The 6611-nt window shown below is 43.7% G+C and overlaps 1 pseudogene; it reads right to left on the bottom strand.

Moving 5' to 3' along the window:
- Positions 1-6611, bottom strand: part of LOC119296895 — an 8194-nt pseudogene continuing 1583 nt past the window's right edge.

Genomic DNA, 6611 nt, shown 5'->3' with positions numbered 1-6611 from the left:
TTACTTCTTCACTGCCTTGACAACCACGAGCATGACGATAACAACTATCACTATCACGAGGAGAGCGATTATGGCGGAGCACATCCACTTTCTCGAGTTCTTCTGCAACTTCTTTGCCTTCTGGAAGGCATCCAAACTATGTTGTATGTAGTTGGTAGCATTTGAAACCTTGGAATAACAAACAAAATGCCAGCATCGCATTCGTTAGCTTGTTTATTGACAAAATCGGTTAGGTCTATTTGTTAGAATAAAGCTGTTTTCACAAGTTCGTCATCTTACATGTGGCTCTATGTGGTCAATCATGTCTCCTTGAGCCTTAACCAATACTGCCATATCCAGGAACATCTACAAGCCAAAACCCAGGAAATGGGGTACATTAACACATATTACCCTCCACCACCACCCTTTTAAAGGTAACCTGCTGCAACTCTAGAAGCTTCCTCTCTAGATCTCTTACAGCATCATGCCGCTCCTGTATCTCAGTAACAGTATCCAATATCTGCAACATGGAAAATTATCAAAATGAGATTTCGATACATTTACCCACAAATGTCCAAATAATGACCAAGTTATAACTCATATATACCTGGCCTCTCCCCTGCTGTTGAACCGCATCTTTGAAAATTTGCTCGCTTCTCCCTGTCTCAATTAAATTGTCAATTGTCTGCAGGTTCCAGCATAACAAAGGAGGCATAATGTAAGATAAACAATAAAATAAGAAATATCAAATTTAATAACCATAGGAAAAAAGTTGCAACTGTACCTGTTCATCAGGGTGATTACCAGTTACAGTAAATACCCTTCTTTCAACAACTTCCTGGTACTCCTGCTGGGTTGATTGTCTCAATACCTGCATCAGAGTGTAACAACACCGTATCAGTCGCATAGTTGCAAGATTACATTATATTATTCCATCTTCAGAGATATCAGGCTGATAGCATACTATCAATAATCTACCATAATGGCTGAGAAACATTCTTATAAAGTTACCGAAAGTCAAAAGAATGACAATTTGCAAAACTCTTTATTTTACTTTTTAGAACATATAAGCATCAACAAAGCCACTTGCACCGCTTATAAAGAGCTCGATGCTTGGATGCCTCATATACATGGGAAAGCAGAGTAGTTTCTCCCTGCTGCTCTATGAGGGCATATCAAATCAAATAGCCCAAGTACTCCAGCTGTCCCAAAATAAGTGTCGTGCCTTTAGTTCAAATCTGAACTAAAGCCATGACACTTATTTTGGGATGGAGGGACTAGTAAATAGAAATATGCACTGGCTTTAACTTTTTTTGTGTGTGTATCTAGAGATTACAATTAGGCATTAGAGGAAAAATTTATTTATTCCCAGACATAATAGGAAAATCATCACTTACATGTCAATTTGGAAATTCAAGTTAGAGGAAAACAATACCTGAAAATCATCGATCTGTTCCTTCAAATTATTCTTCACTGCTCTGTAGAGATCAATCAGTAAGCAAAGTGCCTAAGGACTACATTTGCGCAAAAAAAAGGCTAATTCATGCAGCCAAGAGACTGGAAACATAAATCGACAGTGAATTTAATTTACCCAGCGGTCTGTTCCCTTAATTGATCTACCGTAGAGCCCTTCCCGCGTGCAGGTTTCTGCTTGTTAGATAAGTTCTGTGGCATAGCACAGGGGCAAGCAGCAAACCATTAGCAGCATGTCCATCTTTTAGTTTATGCTATGCAGACAGAAGAATAACATACATCTTCTTCGAGTTTATCAAGTTTTGTTTTGGCCATACGAGCAATTTTCCTCGCTTCATCAACATATTTCTCCATTTTCTGCCGAATCGCTTAAAAAATGTATTGTTGTGCGTGACTAAGTAAAGCAAAATTTTCATCTCATTTATATAAGGTTTGGAGTTGTCACCTTTCTTTTTTTTTGAAAAGGGGGACTCCCCGGCCTCTGCATCAGAGTGATGCATACGGCCATCTTATTAGCCAATATGGTTCCAAGGTCTCCAAAAATAATAAAAAAGCAAAGAAGGCTCACACAGAGCCAAACAAGGCTAGAAACACCAACTAGCCACGAAAAGACGCCACAACCGGCTGGCTAAAAATAAATAGGTAAACTAATTGCCTATCCTATTATATGACCGTCATCCAAACCGGTTGAAGATATCCCGAGCTACCATCTCCCAGCGGAAAGATTCAGTAACCAAATGCTCCCTGGCCTTCATCGGAGTGAGTAGCGACCATGAATGGATCAGTGCCGTGGTTCGGAATATAACCTGCAAAAAATGGATACGTGATATTCTGTTAAAAACCAAATCATTTCTGCAAGTCCAGATAGTCCACAACAAAGCGCAAACTCCAACCCGAATGTGTCTCACTAAGTCAGGCTCAATCCCATTAAGCCATGTCCCAAATAATGCGTTGACAGAATTCGGTGGATTGATATTAAAAGCAATGTGGACCGTCCGCCAAAGGACTTTGGCCAATGGGCAATCAAAAAAGAGGTGTCTGATTGTCTCATCCCGATCACAGAAACTACACCTAGTAGGTCTTGTCCAATTACGCTTTATCAAGTTGTCCTTGGTTAAAATAACTTGTTTATGAACAAACCACATAAACACTTTTATTTTCAAAGGAACTTTGACGTCCCAAACATGCTTGGAGGTAGGAATGGAGTTCAAATTAATAACATCAATATGCATTGATTTAACTGTGAATACTCCAGACTTAGTCAGTTTTCAGCGTAATTCATCGGGTTGTTGAGAAAGCTGAACCTTCATCAGTCTCCTAACTAGACGGAGCCATTCTTCCCAACGATTGCCCGCTAGCGACCGTCAAAACTGAATATTAAGGGGGATATATTGAAATACCGATGCGACGAACACCTCATGTCGTCGAACAATACGATATAAAGACGGATATTGAATGGCCGAGGGTGTCTCGCCGAGCCAAGTATCCTCCCAGAAATGTGTACTAGCGCCGTTTCCAATAACAAACTTCATCCTATTAAACAAAGATTGTTTGACTTTTATCAGTCCTTTCCAGAAAGGTGAATCAGTCGGCCTGACTGTGACCTGGGACAAAGTTTTTGTCTGGAGGTACTTGCTGCGAAGGATTTGAGCCCACATAGCATCATGCTCCGATGAGAGCTTCCACGGCCACTTGCTAAGAATGCATCTGTTCTTAACTTCTAGATTCTCAATACCAAGACCCCCTTGGTCTTTCGGTCTACAGATGAAATCCATTTAGCAAGCCGATATTTTCTTTTAAGCTCATCACCCTGCCAAAAGAAACGCGATCGATAAAAGTCCAGTCTTTTCCTAACACCAACTGGGACCTCAAAGAACGATAGGAGAAACATAGGCATACTCGTGAGCACCGAATTTATCAGGATTAATCGGCCTCCGTATGACATGAGCTTACCCTTCCAGCAACTTAGTTTCTTCTCAAATCGGTCCGAGATGCACTTTCATTCTCTCTTTGTCAGCCTACAATGGTGGATTGGAATACCTAGGTAAGAGAAGGGTAACTCTCCCAACTCGCACCCAAACAATTGCCTACAAGCCTCCTATTCTTCTTTGGCTCTACCAAAACAGAACAGCTCGCTCTTATGAAAGTTAATCTTTAACCCGGTCAATTGTTCAAATAGGCATAACACAAGCTTCATATTTCTCGCCTTGGCCAAGTCATGCTCCATAAAGATAATTGTATCATCGGCGTACTGAAGGATGGATACACCTCCATCAACAAGATGAGGTACCAATCCACCTACTTGACCATTTTCTTTACCCCTTCCTATCAAAATTGCTAACATATCCACCACAATGTTAAACAGGATAGGGGACATCGGATCTCCTTGTCTTAGGCCTTTATGTGTCTGGAAGTAATGACCTATATCATCATTTACTTTAATTCCCACACTACCTTTTTGCGTAAATGATTCAACCTGTCGGCGCCAGGCTTCATCAAAACCTTTCATACGCAATGACTGTTGGAGGAATGGCCATTTGACCTTATCGTACGCTTTCTCGAAATCCACCTTAAAAATTACTCCATCTAATTTTTTGGAATGGATTTCATGGAGCGTTTCATGCAGGACGACCACCCCTTCAAGGATATTTCTGTCCGGCATGAAAGCAGTTTGGGACTGTTGCACCACAGAATGCGCAATCTGTGTGAGCCTATTAGTCCCAACCTTGGTGAAGATTTTGAAACTAACATTGAGGAGGCAGATCGGCCTGAACTGCTCAATTCTCACAACATCCGTTTTCTTAGGAAGCAGTGTGATAGTTCCAAAATTCAAGTGAAATAAGTGAAGCTGTCCAGAGAACAGATCGTGGAACATAGGTAGCAAATCCCCCTTAATAATGTGCCAGCACTTTTTATAGAACTCGACCGGGAATCCATCCGGCCCGGGAGCCTTATTGTTTTTCATCTGTGCAATAGCATCAAACACCTCCTTCTCTGAGAACGGGGCAACCAGAATATCATTGTCGGCAGCCGATAGTTGAGGCACATCCTCAATCCTGGACTCGTCGAGGGACACACAATTATCATCTGGAGGTCCAAATAACTGCCTATAATACTCGGTAATATATGTTTTTAGGTTATCATGTCCTAAAATAGTGCCCTCATCGTGTTCAAGTTGGAAGATTCGCTTCTTTCTGTGCTTACCATTAGCAATCAAATGAAAGAATTGAGTATTCGCGTCCCCTTGGACCACTTTGCATACTTTAGCTCGCAAATCCCACTTCAATTCTTTTTCGCGGAGCAGTTCTTTCAACCTCTTCTCCGCCTCATTTTTAACCTGAAGCTCAGCTGGCAGCAAAATCGTGGATTCGGCCTTTATGTCTAGGGCCTGTATAAGAGAAAGGAGTCTATCCTTTTCAATCTTATACACACCACTGAGGTGTTTGGCCCAACCCCGTAAGAAACTTCTCAAATGCCTAATCTTATTCTGCCAACGCTCGACCGCAGTTGTACCTCCTGCACCCCTAGCCCATTCCCTGGCAATCAGGTCCAAGAACCCCTCGCGTTCGAACCATGACATCTCGAAAGAGAAGGTGTTCTTGTTACCCACATGATTCGGCTCCCCTGAGTCCACGAATAAGGGTGTGTGATCGGATATTCCCCGCGAGAGAGCTTGCACCGTAACCAGAGGGAACTTTTGTTCCCACTCCACGCTCGCAAGAACTCGATCAAGTTTTTCGTAAGTTGGGTTTGGCAGAGCATTAGCCCAGGTAAACTTTCTACCAGAAAGCTCTATCTCCCTCAGATCCAAGCTTTCAATAATGGTATTGAACATAAACGACCACCTGCCGTAAAAGTTATCATTATTCTTCTCCTCTCTCCTCCTAATGATATTGAAATCACCCCTAACTAAAATTGGAAGCTGTTCTGACCCACAGATTCGAACAAGGTCCGCCAGAAACTCCGGTTTAAGCTCGGGTTGTGCGGCACCATAAACTGCCACCAAAGCCCAGTTGAAACCATCTACTTTAGACTTGACTTGAAACTTAACCGCGAAGTCGCCCATCACTACACTTCGGACTTCAAGCGAATCGCATCTCACACCTAGCAAGATACCACCCGATCTTCCTCGCGGAGGGAGGCAATGCCAATCGAAATCAATACCACCCGCAAGAGAGGACAAAAACTGGGGCGCAAAGTTTTCTCTACCAGTCTCCGATAGAGCAATGAAATCTAAACGCTGCTCTAATGATGCCTCAGCAAGAAACCTTCTTTTAGCCAAGTCCTTTAGACCTCTACTATTCCAAAAGATTCCTTTCATATTTCGTCATGGAATTTTTTAGTAGTCCGAATCCTAGCACTCCTACGAACTGCAGAATCGGGATAGATCTTTCGTTTCCACTTGCGCTTTGGTTTACTAGGCTCTGACGCCCGGTCCTCATAACCGGGTTCAACCATACTACCATCGGCATTCTCTAGGGGCACATCATCGTCCTCAGACTCATGATTGGGGGGTGCTAGATCCGCACACAGATTATCGAGCACTCTAACCCCTAACGCATCAATCTCATCATCATTCATCGGTTTAACTGCTGCAAGATTACGAATAGTCTCTAAGGCACGCTCCGCCTCCAAATCTAACAGATCATTCACCGAATTGGAAATCTCACTATCAGTAGCACCTAGTGAAACTCTTAATTGGTTTGCATTATTTATAATCTCCTCATTAGAAAAATGCAATAAAGAATTTGATATGTTGACGGACATACCAAAAGAGATCGCAGCATCCTGAAGCTTGGCCGCCCTCATAGCGCACCGCTGCTGCATATCATCAACCTCCGGGAGCTCATGGATACGAGCACTCATCCGTCTCCCCGTCGAGACGGGGTCCGGGATCCCGCCAAAAGAAACGACCTCCTCCCTAGTAAAGCCTCGCGCTGAGTCCCTCAAAGGGTCAACCGAGGTTATCGGAGGAGGCGGCTGCGGGCTCCCAAGCCCCTCAGACAAATGCCCCATGCCGGGGTCCACAGCCACGGGTACGACAGGAGAGGAGATGGCGGGGGCCGCCTGCCCGCGCCCTCCTCCCGCCCCACCCGCCGGCACAGAGTGGAGCGCCGTCGGCGTAGGAGACGCGGTCCTCCTGACCGCCGAAGATGAAG

Source organism: Triticum dicoccoides, chromosome 5A, assembly GCF_002162155.2.
Source record: "Triticum dicoccoides isolate Atlit2015 ecotype Zavitan chromosome 5A, WEW_v2.0, whole genome shotgun sequence".
In the NCBI taxonomy this organism is placed as follows: Eukaryota; Viridiplantae; Streptophyta; class Magnoliopsida; order Poales; family Poaceae; genus Triticum; species Triticum dicoccoides.
The sequence above is the reverse complement of the archived record's forward strand: the minus strand, read 5'-3'. Positions and strand labels throughout refer to the sequence as shown.